The sequence below is a fragment of the Cannabis sativa genome, unplaced genomic scaffold (genome assembly GCF_029168945.1).
Source record: "Cannabis sativa cultivar Pink pepper isolate KNU-18-1 unplaced genomic scaffold, ASM2916894v1 Contig3, whole genome shotgun sequence".
Taxonomy (NCBI): Eukaryota; Viridiplantae; Streptophyta; class Magnoliopsida; order Rosales; family Cannabaceae; genus Cannabis; species Cannabis sativa.
This window is the reverse complement of record NW_026870039.1, coordinates 2,749,755-2,767,816: the sequence shown is the minus strand read 5'-3', so window position 1 is coordinate 2,767,816 and position 18,062 is coordinate 2,749,755. Positions and strand designations below refer to the sequence as shown.

General features: G+C 29.3%; 1 pseudogene; it reads left to right on the top strand.

The window, feature by feature from the left end:
• The first annotated feature begins 3,277 nt into the window (after positions 1 to 3,277).
• Positions 3,278 to 4,096, top strand: LOC133033159 (uncharacterized; annotated as a pseudogene).
• The last annotated feature ends 13,966 nt before the right edge of the window (positions 4,097 to 18,062 follow it).

The window sequence follows — 18,062 nt, the reverse complement described above, 5'->3', positions numbered from 1 at the left end:
AAAATGAAAATATTAAGAGTTATGTCGTATTTTTCTCTATACATATATACACACATTTATATTTATTTGCTACAAAAATACTTAAATTTTAATCACTTAATTATTAATTTCTTTTTTTAAGGCTAAAATAGTTAATGTTGCAAAAAAATTTTATAGTCTTAGATACTTGGTTGAGAACTATTGTTAGAATTTATGCCTAAAAGTAAGTATTTAATAGTTAATATATTATAGAATATATGAAATACAATTATAGGATAAATGAATACTTTAATAATAGAAGTATAATTAATAAATATCTAAAAATTCCTTATTCATATGGAAATTGTATAATCTTGTAAGGTTGTACAAGAGAATTAAGATTATACAATATGATTAAAACAAATCGATGGTGTATTTAAGTTAGAGATCTTTAATATAGAATTATCAAGTTTTACTATACACTATACTCTAGTGTATGTGATTTTGATTACGATCACATATGTGGATAGACATGTAGTGAAGATTTTGTGTATAATTTGATTATACATGGTTGGACCGATATGAATAAACATCTTTTATTAACATGTCATTTACAATGAAAGAGTTATTCATATCATAATAATGATCATTAGTATATCAGTCTGAATCCGGAGTATACATGAACTTCTTCTTGTGTTCGTTAAGTTCTTTGATTCACTCGTCAAAGCTTCTCATAAAAGATGATTATTACAACATCTATTTTTGGACCTTAATAAAATGAGTGGCTAGGAACATGTTATACAATATTGGAATTCAAGCTTTCTAAGAAGATCGAGTATTAGTTCCCTTATAGTATTAATTTTGTGACCCGTTATCATTGCTGTGATGAGGCACGCTCACTCCTCCCACCATGAGTGTCGTTCTCACAAGAAGGTCGTTGTGGTATGACATTACAGTTAGTATCACGACTTTGAGTTGTTTGTGACCTAAACCTCTCTTGGCCTTCGACATGGTAACGTGTTGAACGAATCCCACGAGGTCGTCCCCTTCTTATCCCCGCACGCCGCAGTTCCTTGTCATCGTGGTCATGTAGCCTCTTAGGTACCATATCTCTTGTCGCTCTCTATCGAGTCCGAGAGTTTCATCTGTGTGTTGGCGCAAGACTCATTTTCCATGAACACCTCATGGAAATTGGTATTTGTCGTACACCATGGGATAGTGATGACGAACTTCCAAAGATCTCGACTTGACCTTCGTCATCTGCGGTTGATACTCTTCATGGTGTTCCATGGAATTTTCTTCATTCATGGGGTCACCATGGTCTTCCTCCTCATAATTCGTTTGTCTCGTACTTACCATGACGGTAAGTGGTGATTAGCACTTGTGTTCATCGCTCTCAATTAAAGTACCAAACTGTTGATGCTGCTTTTCGTGAACGGATCTAAGAGGATTGCAAACGAACAAGATGAACACAAGAACTAATTAATCAAAGTAAACCATTTTATGAAAGAAAATTTGACAAAGATGAACATGAGGATTTTATAGTGGTTCACCCTCTTTCGTCGGTTATAGGCTAGTCCACTAGAGTGTTATTGATCTCAATGCTTATGGAGAGTTCTCCAAGAGTTCAATCCTCAAGTGAATTTTTAGAATTAGATAGGAGCTAAAGAGAATGATTTTATGAGAATCAAAATCGGGTTCCTTTACAAGTGACTTCACTCCCCTTATATAGATTTTCATCTAGGATTTAAAATCTCTTGACCATAGGAGCACCTTCTCGTAACTACAGTCAGGTAAGATTTCAAAATACAAAAATCTCATTTCAAAATAAATGTCTAAAAAATGATAAAAATTGAATGAGTCTTCCAAGTCATGTTGGTGAGTAAAGTGAGAGGCACGTGCCGCTAAGGTAAGGCCAATCTATCGGGTCGAGGTGACGGGAGCGTCGGATCCCTTCGGGTCGAGACGATGGAGGTGTGAGGCCCCTTTGACCGAGATGATGGAGACGTGCCGCCCCTTTCGGGGCCGAGTGATGCAGGCATGAGACCCCTTTGGACCAAGATGATGGAGGCGTGAGGCCCCTTTGGGCCGAGATGATGGAGGCATGAGACCCCCTTTGGACCGAGATGACATGAGAAGGTGAGGATGCCCATTTGGCCTAAGGTGATGGAGGTGTGAGGATTCTCCTCCTTGGTCCAAGGTGTGGAGGTACCAAGGAGACGCCTCCTGGTTTGAAATGCCATGAAGAGGTGAGAGTGTAGAACTCCATTGAGAGGACCCCATTAGAAGGCCCCCATTAGTGAGCCTTTCTTATGTCAAAGAAAAATGGAATAAGTTGAAAAATATATATAAAAAATACTTTTATATTATATTTTATTAAAATATACCCACTTTTGTGAGTGAGTTGCTTAATATACTCTCACTTTTCATTTAAGTTTAGCACATAATTTATATTAACTTAAGGAGTATATGAGAACATTATCTATAAAAGTAGGTATAACTTAAAGAATTTAAAAATAAAAGTAAAATTTAAATATATAAAATAAAGTGGGTATATAATATAATTTTTTTTAAAAAAAATATTAATACTCATTAATTTTTTGAGAGATAACAAATGAGATAATATTGTGTGTGTGCTTCCACAACATTTCAATTGGATAATGTTGTTTTCAACTTTTAACAAAGTCTGTATAATTATTTTTAAAAATAAATTTTTAATGTTTTTTGTCGAAATCAATAACTAAAGTTAAGTGCCAAAAATAATAATAAATTTTTAATAATAATAATTAAATCGTAATATATATCCGCTACCCATTACAAATTATGTTTTTTTTTTTTATGATTATAGCAAAACATATGTACGTGCACAGCAAAGTTTGTAAACTTTATAAAAGCTCAATTTTACTCTGTTATCACATTATCTTTATCTCTGTAAAAGCTCGTTAAACTAAAATAAAATGTAAATTTTTATAAAAGCAATAAGACAAAACTTTAAGCAACTTAGTTAGAGACTTTAATTACACTCCAATTTCCTATTCCATGTATATTAGCGGTAAAAACTAAAAGTTGATACCTTTAATTATTTACCCCACCTTCAAGATTTATTATCATGATTGGGCGATCAAATCCAACGGTTGTGATCGAACGTGATAAACACGTGCCATCTCCACTCTCATTGAATAAGACAACAACTTCCATGAGGAAAGCAGGTACCCCATAGCGTATCACATTTATGATACTCAATTTTATATCTCTATATATATATATAGTATACACATATATTATATTTATTTTATATATCTATAGATACATTCCATTACACCTAATTTAATCAACTCATTTCATTTCTTACCCACCTCTGTTTCTTCTCTCTTTCTTCGTTCTCTCTCTCTCTCTCTCTCTCTACATTCTTTCGTTCTAGCTAGCTAGAGAGATAGAGAGAAAGAGAGGTTAATATTGAATCATATGGAAGGTGTGTCTGCGACTATGTAAGGGTTAAAAGGTTACTGGAAGAGAAGAGGCTACAAGAAGCTAAACGGGTCGGATTCTCGGCGGAGGAAGATCCGGGTCTCGGAGCTTGGTTCGACCCGAGGAAGAAGAAGACGGGTATGGCGGATCCGGATTGGTCGGCCGAAGCTGGGGTTTCTGAGGAGAGTCCCTTCGCCTAAGAAGTTACTGGTTTGGCTACGAGACGCTTACGTGAAAATGATGCTGGGATTCGCTAATACGCAGGTGTGTAGTACTGGCTACGGTGGTGGCTTGTTTAACGACCGGATTGGCTCCTTTGGAAGGGCCCCACTTAAGGAGTACGACAATAAGATGATCATCGAGATCTACAAGTCTCTGGTGCTGGCCCAGGCGCAGGCCCAGGGTCAACTCGTGCACCGCGAACCACCCAAGCTCAGCTCCGAGAGCGTTGCCTCGCGGTAAAATTATCATTTTCATTATTATTAGTCGGAACAAAAGGGAAAAAGAAAAAAAAGTAAATTCACGTTTTTACCCCTTCAAATTATGGGGTCAAATGGTCAATTCCTCTTTTATTAAGAAAAAAAATTGAATTTGTGATTTCCTTAAAATTGTAAGAAATAGTGGATTATCAAAAGCTGACAAAGAATTAATATAGTAAGTTTTTATTCTCTCTCTTTTTTTTAAGGTAACGTAGTCAAATGCTATATATTTTTTTTATTTAAACTTTTATATATTATATCAGTATAATATAATTTAGACTCGAACTTAAAACCTCCAACACACATGTGCTACTATCCTCAAGTAGTTTTATATATAAATATGATGATGAATAATACGGTGTGATATCATTCTTTCATAATTGCTACGAAATTAAATTAAAACTCAAATTAGAATTTATTAGAATTTAGAAGTGTATTTTATATTTAGCTAAAGTTTACCTAGCTAAATATGTTTCAAATAAATCTAAAGTACATTATTCTAAAAAGTCGTTTCTACATACCTCCTATATGCTAAAGTACACTATTTTAATTTCTCAAAAAAAAAAAGTACACTATTTTAATCATTTTTTTATATGATCGTGTTCCTATAGTTTTTTAGCATCACTTTTAAAGTTTTATAAAATTTAGAATAATTTTGAATATGAAAAATAAAATTTATATATATACTTACTAACTAAAAGTATTTATATGTACATATAAAAATTTGTGCGAAATAAAGTATTTCAATTTTATTTTTAGCGAGGTAAATTATTTAAAAAAAATTAAAAATTTACTTACATGTATACTATCATTCAAAATAACATAACTTTCTAATTTCCGAAATAGATAAAAAAAATTATCAAAATAACTTTTTTAGGAATAAAGCATAGAATTACAGAGTGTTTTTCTTTTACCATTTTTCTAGTTATCTATATAATAATAAATACTGATATATATATATATATTATGTAAATAATAAAAATAATAATAATAATGGATTTTTTCAATTTTAACTAAAAAAAATAATAATAATACAAAAATACTTTCAGTTGGCCAAATAAAATATACAGTCTAAATAAAAAAAAAATATATACAAATACCAATTACACACCTTCAACTCAGGATTCATGCTTCTTGGGCAACTATTGCAACCACGCAAAGAACCTAACGCAACCGAAATAAAAATTCAACCGTAAAGAGAACCACCATTAATTATGGCGACTTTGCCCGAGAAGATGACTAGAATCAATTAAAACATGGTCTCGTTTTGATTTCATGGAAAAAAAAAAAAAAAAAGTGTAGAAAAACTACTACGAAACTAAAATTCAATCCAAAATCTAGTTTAATTTGCATAAAACTAATGTCTTGACTTCAATTTTCATATCCATAAAATGTAGATCTCAAAAAGTTAAACTGGAGTTTCCAAACAATCTAACTTAAGTATAATCCAAAAAAAATTACACTAATATTATAGTAAAATGTTTATCTTGGTGTATTTCATTGTTTTAGATAGAGTTACGTATGTGAAAACACTGTTTTGATTTTTAAAGTTTCATAACAGTTGCATTACAGTTGCATAAACATTTTACTAACAGTTATTTCGTCTAATTGAAACCTTCGTCTAATATAACCTTCGGCAAACCACCTAATAACCACTCAGCAACTTTCGTTTGATTGGAACCTTCATCTGATGCAACCTTCAGCCAATCACCCAACAACTTTCCTCTGACTGAAAACGTCGCCTGATGCAACCTTCAGCCAGCTACCCAGCAACCATTGTCTGATTGTGTAGTGGTAGTATAAAATGTATTTTGGTAATTAAAAGCACATAAAAAAATATAAATATTGTCCACATCTTATATGTGTATTTTTGAAAATAAAGTATCAATTTTTATTTTTTATTTAATAATTTCAATAATAAAAGCATGATTTGAGTAAAAAAATGTTACAATAGAGATGATAAAGGTTCTTTATATGTCTATATATTTTAGCTCCAATTATTAGCTGGTACGTACAAAATTTAGGTCTTTATAAATTGTAGGATTTTTTTTTTTTTTGGTAGCGTGATGTAAATAGTATTTTCATGGCGTTTTTTTTTTTTTTTTTTTTTTTGTTTATTTGGGAGGGTTTTTTTTAAAAAAAAAAAAGAAAAATAATTTATTTGGGAGGTTGGAGGTTGGGGAATTAATTAATGTAGAATTGATATTGTTGGAGCGATAGAAGTGCAGCATCTTTTCATCAATAAGGTATAGGAGAGAATAGTCCTTTGATCAAAACAAAAGTATTAATAAGTGAATGTGGGTCACACATGCATGTGAATTAATTATTACAAATAAGACTATATCATTAATATATTTGTTATGTGGGGATGATGGACAATGTTTCAAGCAAATATATATTAGAAAAAAAAAATTATTTATGAGATGTATACAGAAAAAAGATACTAATCATATACTAAATAAAAATAAAAAAGAAAGACTTATATTATAAGTATAACTTCGATTCTTTTCAAACCTTCTAAACATTTTGTTATTCAGAGAATGTAAAAACCTTACAAATTAAGAAAAATAAAATGAAAATCAAATATGATGTCATTTAGAATTTTTTATGCTTTTCTATTATATAATTACAAAGTTTAAACAATACTACAACTATTGTCATTGGTGTTCTAGTCAAACATCATATATATATATATGGGAGCCAATACAATCGGTATTGTAATTTTTACCTATCAATAGAAATAGTAATTTATAGTCATTGATTTAATCCAATGACTCAAATCAACTCTTGAAAGTTACACCAAAACTAATATATTTTTTTATTTATAATTAATTTTGAATATTATTAATTGCAAGTTCAATAATTAACAAACTCCAAACCTAACTCCAAACTTTTTTTTTATTATTATTATTTAAATTAATTATTTTTTTAATTTGAAATTTATATATTTATTTTTATTTAATTTTATTTTCTACTTAACACAATAATTGTAGCTAGAAAAGTACAAAATATTCAAGTTATTTAATCCTACCATAATCAATACAACCAATAATATAATAATGGTGTAAGAAGTAAAATTATTGTATATCAAGTACAATGACATGAGTTCAATCCTTTCAAAAGATATGATTTTTTTTTTTAATTTAAGATTTTAAATAGAAATTTAATTTTTTATGCTTACATTAATTTAATAATTTGAATTTCTTTATTTTTATTTTCTAAACAATAGTTCATTTTTTTATATTTACTAACATGGAACAATTCTTATACTATAAAAATAAGTTTGTATTATTGTGGTGAATAGTTTTAAACTTTTATTTGTTAATATATATTGATGGTTGTATTACATAAAGTATAATAGTGAACAATAAAATAACACATGAAGCAATAATAATAATAATCAAATAAAAGGTTTGTCAAATAAAAATCGAATAATAAATTTTGTCAAATAAAAAAAAATACATTATAAATAGATGAAAAATTTTGTACTAAAAAAATATCTAAACGATTTCGATTTATTGTCGATCTCATCCAAATTTTATAGTTTATGAAACTTTAATTATAAGGTGCTTCAAACGTACTATAAACGATCGAATTGCTACCCTTGTAAAGACATGATTTTTTATTATTTATTATTAATTTAACTTTTAAATTAATTTAATAATTTAAAATTTTTATTTTAAACAATATGTATGGAATACACTATAAAAATTTTAAAGTTGTAATTATAATAGTGAACAATAAAATAATACATGCATTAATAAATAATATTCAAATGAAAAGTTATGGCTCTTTGTCAAAAGAAATTATGCATAATAAATAGATAAAAAGTTTTGCACTAAAAAAAATCTAAATGATCTCGATTACCGTTGATCTCATTCAAATTAGATAGTATTTGATAACTCTAATGACCGCTTAAGATCAATATTTTGGATTATTAAATGATTAGGGTTAATTGCAATATTGAGTTATTAATTATGATTTACATGTTTATGGAGATTTATTTAAATTCAAAATGTATTATTATGCTATATATGTAAATTTTGCGTTTTCTGTACTTGTGTTCAGTAACGGTGGAAAGCGACGTGGGCCATTAGAGAGTCACATTTTGTATGATTTAGAATGTTAATAATGGGTACTATTGTTAGGCATTGGAGATATCGGGGATTTGTCAGAGTGGTAAATGACTAAACTACCCTTGCTACAATTAAAGAGTTTTCAATCAGAAATAGGAGGTCAAATTCAAGGTATAATGCTTAGCCTTCTTCTTTATGGTTTTCTTTAGCTCAAGATAGGTTAATTGCATGATTTTAGTGATTTGAGGTTCTGTAGTGTACAGCTAGTTTGGGTTTGAATTCTGGGGTTAAGATAGGTTTGTTTTAGTTGATTTTGTGCTGAGATAGCTAGTTGTGCTACGAATTACTCAAACTTGAAGTTAGAGAGCCTAAGTTGGTTCTCTAATGGTGTTTTTAGTTTCTGAGCTATTTGATGTGTTATGTTGCTTGAAATGGATTTAGTATAGTATATGCAAGTGCTCTATAGAGTATGGCAGTAGTTTGGGCTCGAATTGAGTCAGGTGCACCGAACCTGGCCGACGGCTCGTGGGAGCTCGTAACAATCGGGTTGATCCTCGTGAACCGCCTTTCCGATTGGGAACCGCCCGTCGGTTTGGCTTTTTTCAGAACCCTACCTTAAACTAAGTTTAAGAATAAGCATACTATGAATGTATATTATTTACCAGTTCATGCATGATTTTATAAATGATGTAATTGATGTAAAAAATGTTGGAAATTATTTTACCAGGATCTTAGATCTACTCACAAGTATGTTTATTAACATCCTAAATAAGAACTTTCTAAAACGATAAATTAAACACATATAAAGTTTAGGAAACCTTACATTGGGTGCAGCGGAATATAATGACTCCTTCCGTTCAAATATCTAGCCCTTGATTCCTTTCTGTAGCAGAGCATTATCAATATCTGAACCTGGATCTCTTTCTCTGAATCTTTGATGCTGAAACTCCTTTGTTGATGATCTTTCTTCACGATCTTCCTCGCTATGATTGAGGTATTGCTTGATGTGTGTGGGCACTACTCTCACACTAAGATTTTCGAAATTGAAGAGGGAAGGAGAAAGAGAAGGGACAGCCAAAGATAGGGAGAGAGAAGGCTCGTGTTTTCGAATCGAAGTGTCGAAGAAAAGTGTAATTTTCCCGAAGCCTTCACTATCTATTTATAGCATTCCACTGTGGTTAGATTTGAATTATATGGCATTAAAATAATGAAAAAATCAACTTAAAATACACACAAAGGTGGCCGGCCATACACTTAGTGGATTAGGCCTTGCTTTTTGCAATTTTGCAATTTTAACACCTTTTGTATCTGATTTTCTCAAAAATGCCAATTTCCTAATTCAACCATTTAAATGTCAATTCTAACTATTTAATAACTATAAATAATTATTAAATAATATTGTCATTTATCATATTTATTAATTGAACCATACAAAGTATCATAATTAACAAATATGCCCCTATAAACTCTTTCTTTACAATTTCGCCCTTACTTAGTGAAAATTTCACAAATAGACATAGTCTAATTTGAGAATTATAATTGATTAATCAAAACCAATTACATGAGTCTTACAAGCAATATTATCTCAACTAGTGGGGGGACCATGCGTCTATATAACCGAGCTTCCAATAAGTAGATCAAGAATTTATTACTAAAATTCACTAACTTATTAATTCTTCGTTGAATCCACGCATAGAACTTAGAATTGCACTCTCGCATATAGAATGCTCTATATGTTCCACCATATAGAAACATCATTAGTTATCCATTGTTATAATCCTAATTTGATCAATGATCCTCTATATGAATGATCTACACAAGAAAGTGGATTAAATTACCGTAACACCCTACTATGTATTTTATCCTTAAAACACTTGACCCCGTATAAATGATATTTCACTTATGTGAAATGAGATCTCCACCATTTATTTTCGTTTGGTCAAGCTCGAAGGAGATCATCCTTTGCTTACTATTCGCCGTATAGAAGCTATAGATTCCATGTTTATGCTAGCGCTCCCACTCAATTGCACTACCGTGTTCCCAAAATGTATGTATCACCCTGACCTAAAAGTAGGCTTAACTAACAAATCAAAGAACACGAATAGCCTTTCAAGATTGAGCCTAAACATAACAGGATTAAGATCATTTGATCTAGGATCAACTAGGCGATATTGACTTGAATAGATTTTACGGTAAGTTTAATTAAATCTAAGTCAAAGTTCAATATCGGTCCCTTCCGATGCATACTCCATGCATCCAACTCCGAGCTTTACTTTAACCAATGCTCGGAAAGAACATAGTATTTCTCCAAATACAAGTAAACTCTTGTTGTAGATTATCATATCAAGCAAAACCCCGTATCTCGATAAATCTAGGAAACTTTATTCACATAGTCATGTTTACTTTCCAATGTGTCGACTCGCACAATAAACAAGATCAAGTATGTGAAAAGGGTTTCGTATGAATCTATACATTATGTACATATAATCATGAAATAAATCATGTGAACCATGCAACATTAGATGTTATTTCTGATCTATATTAATAAATAAATCTGATTATATTGAAATGAGTTTTATTTAGGGCATAAAACCCAACAAACACCCACTTGCACTAATATAAAACAAAAAGTGCGTTTCAAATAATCTCAACACCTTGATGTACAAATCAAGTGTAGTAGTAGTAAACTCCTCGTAATAGGATCTGAAAGGTTGAATTAAACACAACCTTTTCTCCACCATTACTCTTCCTTTAATCACAAAATCATTGATAATGTGAAATTCCTCTCTATATGTCTACTCTCTTGGGATACTGGATTCTATATCTTTGGCAACTACTTTTGGTTAATCAGGAAATTAACACTAGTAGTTTAAGGCAATTTGGAATGGTGCCAAAGATGTATAGAACTTTCCTTAGATCGAATAAGTACCTTTCCCGCAGCTTTAACATTCGCCCTCTCTCGGTAGACCTAGAGACTTCGTATAGGTTTTTACACTTCTCCAAAATCACTATTCCACCCCTGCAGTAACCACCATCTTATCAGAAAGATTTACTAGCACAAAGGCAAATTTCGAAATCTGATATGGTGTAGTCTAAGAGTTTTAAACACACCCTTATAGACTAACATATAGTTCCTCTTCTTTATCTTAAGATATACTTGATTGTCTTCCAATGTTCTTCTCCTGGATTAATCTGATACCTACTCATTACTCCCACTCAACAGCAGGTGTCTGGTTTAAGGCATACAAAAGCATATCTAAGACCTCTCATTGTTGATATAAGAAATTCTTTCATGGCTTTATCTTTTGTGGAATATTTGAGACTTTTCCTTAGATAAATAAAATCTATGCCTAAGAAGTTGTGAAGCTTCTATAGATTGCCATTAGAAAGAAAATGCTTCAGCATTTTACTAAAGTAAGTTGCTTGCATTAGAGTAAGTAATTACTGTGTATACCACAAGCCATAGGTTTAGATAAACTCAAACCTATAATACTAGGAACAGGAAGTTTGTTAAGTCCATTGAATAGTCTTATAAACGAAAATTTCCTTTTATGTCCTTGTAATAGAAATCTTTAGGTTACTCCATGTGAATGGATTAAACCATAGTTCTATTGGCTTTCTTCTTAGTTTCTTATCTTGACAATCCATTACTTGTTTAAACTCACAATGGATTTTAATCACTAGTGTCTCCCAAGTTATAAGAAGGTGAGTTCCTAGAAACTCTCCCACTACGACAAGGCACCGTGAATTATATCTAAGAAACTAAATGGTATTGATCTCTTCGGTTGTGACAAGACAACATAGGCAGTGGGATCATCATATGTTATATAAGATGATAGAACACTTTTGGAATCAAGAATTAAATATCTCCTTTATTTGCTACTTGTTTTTCAGACTTAGTCATTTTCATAGAAAAGTAGTATTTGTTTGAACAAACACTTTCTTATCTATTGACAATGGGATGGTCCACCCCTAATCACTTAGAATAGCTAACAAACCATGGTTAACAGTTCTAGCTTTTCTTAAGATTTTGATTAGGTCATCCATGAATCTAGTAATGATTTACATTAAGTACTCAACCATTACATCATTCTGAAATTGTATTACCATAGAAGGATTTAGGCAACGACTAGTAACTAATCATCAACATGTACTCGAAATTTCTGGGGAGGTAAGTTAGGATATAATTCAAAAATCAATTTAATGATCTTTGAACTGCATATCTACTAACTATTTCTCCACCCCTATCGCCCGCAAGATCTTTAACCACTTACCTTAATGGTTTTAACCATTGCTAGAAATTAATGAAATGTTTCAAACATTTCAAATTTCTTTGCATAAGGTATAATCTAGAGTGATCGTTTTAAGAATACAACGAAAAACTCATATCCACCCCCGAATGTACATCCATCTCGCGAATGAGATGAACTACTTTCAAAGGATATAGGCATATTAACTCTTTCAGAGATTGATCTTGTCAAATCCACTATGATCAAGATACAAATGCCATAGATTAATAAAAAAATGGCCGAGTCTTTTGATGACATAGGTTTAGTTACATCAAAGAGTTCTTAGAATACCGCAAGTGGATCCCGGTCACGTAATACCTAACTCATATTCCATACAAGCTTTAATCCATTAATAGAAGATAGATATTAAACACTTGAGAAAGTGTAACCGTATTGTATTCCGGAATTAGAAATATAAGAAAATTTCGTTTGGATTCTAAAATTAAAGTCAAAGACTTAAATTCAACCAAATATAATGAGTCATTCTTTCGGACCACCACTACTAATTAAACTCTAAGTCAGATTTGCCCATACAAGTAGGAGATTTCTAAGATTGAGGATTTATATCAATTGGGAATAGAATTTCGGGATTATAATCATATGCGTCATTTAATTTCTTAAGAGAAAATATAATGACATGAAATGATTTATAGACCATTCATCCAATGATATATTATTGAGCTAATTCGAAATGAATAAGCTAAGAGGAATTAGGATAATTTCGTTTATAAATAAGAATCCAACGATGCTTCGATTAGCGAAAGACAAAGTAATCTTATTTATGCAATCTTCTTTGTTTCATATTGTAAAAATACTAGTCTAAGGTGTCATCAATTGATGAACAAATTTCAGATGTTGCATATACAATATTTATCTGTCGAGATCTTACACTATTATGTATGTCTAATGTTGAAAATCCACTAGTGGATTTATCTCATTAGATAAACAAACATGTTGGACCAACAATGAAGATTCGAAATTAAACTACAACTTAATAACGTAAAATAACATGGTTCAATATAAATTCATACACAATTCAGAAATTATAAGCATATAGCAAGTAGGAATGACAAGTGAAAATACTAAAACTTACAATCCTAAATAATTTCCAAGGTTTTTCAACAAACTGATACAGTGTCCCGTTTAGGCGAGAGTCAAAGCATCATCTATTGAATAGAGTTGTCAGCTCATCTAAAATGATAACCATTCTAGCAACCTTTTATTCGATCAAGATTGGAATTCAGCGTTGTCCCGTTTAGGCGAGAGTCAAGGCAATTCTATCTTATGAGCTTCCACCATTGTTTCATAATTTGCAAGTCAAGTATGGTCGCCACCATTAGGGTGATCCATACCATACAAAACACTTACAAACTACTTATCATGCGAGGTTAAACTGCGAAATTACTAATGAACGTTCCTCCATTGTGGAGGATTACTCACTAAAACAAACGCTGTAAAACCCACAATGGAGATCGAATGTCTTAATAATAATCAAGCTCATTATTTAAAGTGAGTTGTATTTTCTTTGATTCTCTTTATTTAATTTATTTATTTTAAATATATATATTTATTTAAAATTTCCAATTTAGAATGAAAAATTCTAAATATAAATTTTAATTTAATATTTATAAATTTTACTTAGATGGATATGAAAATAACATGAATTATTTCCATCTTAGTAATAATTTCCAATAAATATTTAGAAAATATTCAATTTAAGTTGTTACAAAATTAATATAAATTAATGTACAACTCAAATTTAATTTTCTATAAATATATATTGCATTTCGAAAAATTAAAGTATTTAAGAATACAATTTTCGAAAATGCATGTTAAAATAAAAAATAAATCCTGGAAAAATTATTCTAATTTAATGTTGGCCCAAAATTAATTAATAAAATTAATTTACAACAAAAAATATAATTTTCCTATTTAATTAAATATATAAGAAAAATTTCAAATATTTAAGTATGATGATGAAAATCAACTTAAATATTAATTTTCAATTTAATTAAATACACTAGAAAAATACTTCAAGCAAAAATATCATCTATCTAGATTTTCCTTTGACTAATTAATTCAATTTCTAATAATATACTTTAATTCAATTTATTTTAAATTAATCAATAAATGAAAAAATCATTGATTTAAGTTGATCCAAGAATTAATTAAAATAAATAATTAATTTACAACTTAATCTATTTTTCAAGATAAAATTCGAAATTCTAGCATTTAAGAAATGCAATTTCGAAAATTGATTAATAAAATAAAGAAAGAAAAAAATATATTTTGAAAATTATTTAAATTTGGTTGAAAAAATAAATTTCAACTAAAAATAATGTTCTAGTTAATTAAGTGCCATGAAAAAGAAATATTTAAGTATCATGATGAAAATCAACTTAGATATTTAATTTTCAAATTAATTAAATGTATTAAATTCAAGAAATGAATAATTAAGTGTAGAGAAGGCTTAATTATTAATCTCTAGTTTAATACTAGGAAAAATATACTCAAAATAAATTGTACCAAAATTAATTATTTAAATAATTAATTTCGCAATTTATAATATTTTCCTATTTAATATTAGAAATAATAAGTAGTCTAGAAATAACTATCTAGAAAATATCTTATTTAACTAAGTATCTTTTCCACAAAATTTGAAAAAATATCTAATTTAAGTTGTATTAGAAAAAAAAATCTAGAACTTAAATATTTTTAAATTTAAATTTAATTAAATATAAAAAATTAAGTTGTAACCACTTAATTCAAAAATATTCCATTTTAAATTAATATTCGAAAAGATATTAACTTAAAAATATCTAAAGTTAATCTTAATAACCAATGCCTAAAATTCCTCAACTTAATTTTGAAATTTGAAATTCAAAAGATATTCGCATTTAAGTTGGTTAGTTGTAGATAATCGAATATAACTTAAATAAGAATATTTAATGAAAAATTTAAATTAAGTTCCAGAAAGAATCTAGATGGTTATAATTCTATATTTAATTAAATACAAGAAAATACATATAGTTTAGCTTAGAATAAAAATTCTTTAAACTATAATTTTCTTAAATTAATTTCAAAATAAATGAAATTAATTATGTTGCGTTGCTAATCAATTTTATTAGGTTAAACTAGTGTAATTAACCTAGTACAGTTGTTCAAATCAGGCAAATGGGCATTCACAATTGGGGTAGTTCATGTGAGGGGTGCTAGGTTCAGTATGTCGTACCCACTTCTATGGCTCCCAACTCTCACACAAGGCCCAAAAGAGAGGAATTTAACCTTAATAAGAACAACTGTTATTAATTGAATAGGCCCAAAAACTAAATGGGCCTAAATAAATTCTATCAAAAACTATGATAATTTATTTTAGCAACAACAACCTATATGCATCTATAATAAAATTAAACACATAGGCTCACACAGGCACACTTTGGATGGGTCCTATCATGTTGCATAGTCATACACGTATGAAAGAAGATTGTAAATATACTCGTTACAAATTATTAACTTGACCAAGGGAGCCATCAGATCATTAGATCTGGCAAAAAGTAACCATGGCTATTTGCAATCAAGTAATAATAGGTTTTTAAAACTTACATACAAGTTAAAACACATACTCCTGCAACAAGGTTAGTTGGATAGTTGGATGTAGGATTTATTTAATTTTAAATTAAATAATTAACTTCGAAAAATTATTATTAAAATTTTTTTTCGAAAATTAGAAAAAAATTTGAAAATTAAAAAAAAATTCGAAATTTAATTAAATATTTAAATTTAAAATTAAACCTACAATTTTTGAAAAATTAGGTTTCAACCAACCTAAATATCATTTCAAAAATTTGCTAACTACTTTTAAATTTTAAATGTTATTTTATAAATAAAAATTAAATAAAAAATTAGAAAAGATAAATGAATATCTTTTTCAAATTTTAAATGTAATTTAAATAAATAAAATAACAAAATTTAAAAAAAATTAGCAAAATATCTTAGATCATTTAAAAATTACATGATTATAAATATCTTATTTTTAAATTTAAAATAAGATAAGATATAATCAAATTTTAAAATAAGATAGATTTTTAAGCAAGAAGATAGATACTAATTCTATTCAAATTCAAATTACACTAATATCTTGAATTAAATTTAAAAAAATATTAAATTAATTCAAAAAGATAATTAGAATTGAATTAGGAATAGTAATAGTATAAATACAAAACTATACCAAAAATCGAAAGTTAATTCCATGAAAAAGCATGAAAAATCGAAGAAAAACGAAAAAATTGTGAACTGTACGGACAGTTTCATGATCGTGAAAATTTCGTAATGTACTCGATTTTTTTCAAATCTTCAAAAATTCATAACTAATTCAAATAAAATCGAAATTGAGTTCTGTAAAAGGCTAACTTGCTTAATTTTTCCCATACTATCCAATAAAAATAATTCCAGAAACAAAATCGCAATTATTTTTCACGAAAATTTACAAACATCAATCAATCATCAAATAACACTCAATACAACATAATACCATCCAAAGAACATACAAACAATCGTTTTAAAGTCCAAATTTCTTGCAAGTAAATCAATTACCATGGCTCTGAGGCCAGTTGTTGGAAATTATTTTACCAGGATCTTAGATCTACTCACAAGTATGTTTATTAACATCCTAAATAAGAACTTTCTAAAACGATAAATTAAACACATATAAAGTTTAGGAAACCTTACATTGGGTGCAGCGGAATAATGACTCCTTCCGTTCAGATATCTAGCCCTTGATTCCTTTCTGTAGCAGAGCATTATCAATATCTGAACCTGGATCTATTTCTCTGAATCTTTGATGCTGAAACTCCTTTGCTGATGATCTTTCTTCACGATCTTCCTCACTGTGATTGAGGTATTGCTTGATGTGTGTGGGCACTACTCTCACACTAGGATTTTCGAAATTGAAGAGGGAAGGAGAAAGAGAAGGGACAGCCAAAGATAGGGAGAGAGAAGGCTCAGGTTTTCTGAATCAGAAGTGTCAGAAGAAAAGTGTAATTTTCCTGAAGCCTTCACTATCTATTTATAGCATTCCACTAGGGTTAGATTTGAATTATATGGCATTAAATTTATGAAAAAATCAACTTAAAATACACACAAAGGTGGCCGGCCATACACTTAGTGGATTGGGCCTTGCTTTTTGCAATTTTGCAATTTTAACACCTTTTGTATCTGATTTTCTCAAAAATGCCAATTTCCTAATTCAACCATTTAAATGCCAATTCTAACTATTTAATAACTATAAATAATTATTAAATAATATTGTCATTTATCATATTTATTAATTGAACCATACAAAGTATCATAATTAACAAATATGCCCCTATAAACTCTTTCTTTACAATTTCGCCCTTACTTAGTGAAAATTTCACAAATAGACATAGTCTAATTTGAGAATTATAATTGATTAATCAAAACCAATTACATGAGTCTTACAAGCAATATTATCTCAACTAGTGGGGGGACCATGGGTCTATATAACCGAGCTTCCAATAAGTAGATCAAGAATTTATTACTAAAATTCACTAACTTATTAATTCTTCGTTGAATCCACGCATAGAACTTAGAATTGCACTCTCAGTATATAGAATGCTCTATATGTTCCACCATATAGAAACATCATTAGTTATCCATTGTTATAATCCTAATTTGATCAATGATCCTCTATATGAATGATCTACACAAGAAAGTGGATTAAATTACCGTAACACCCTACTATGTATTTTATCCTTAAAACACTTGACCCCGTA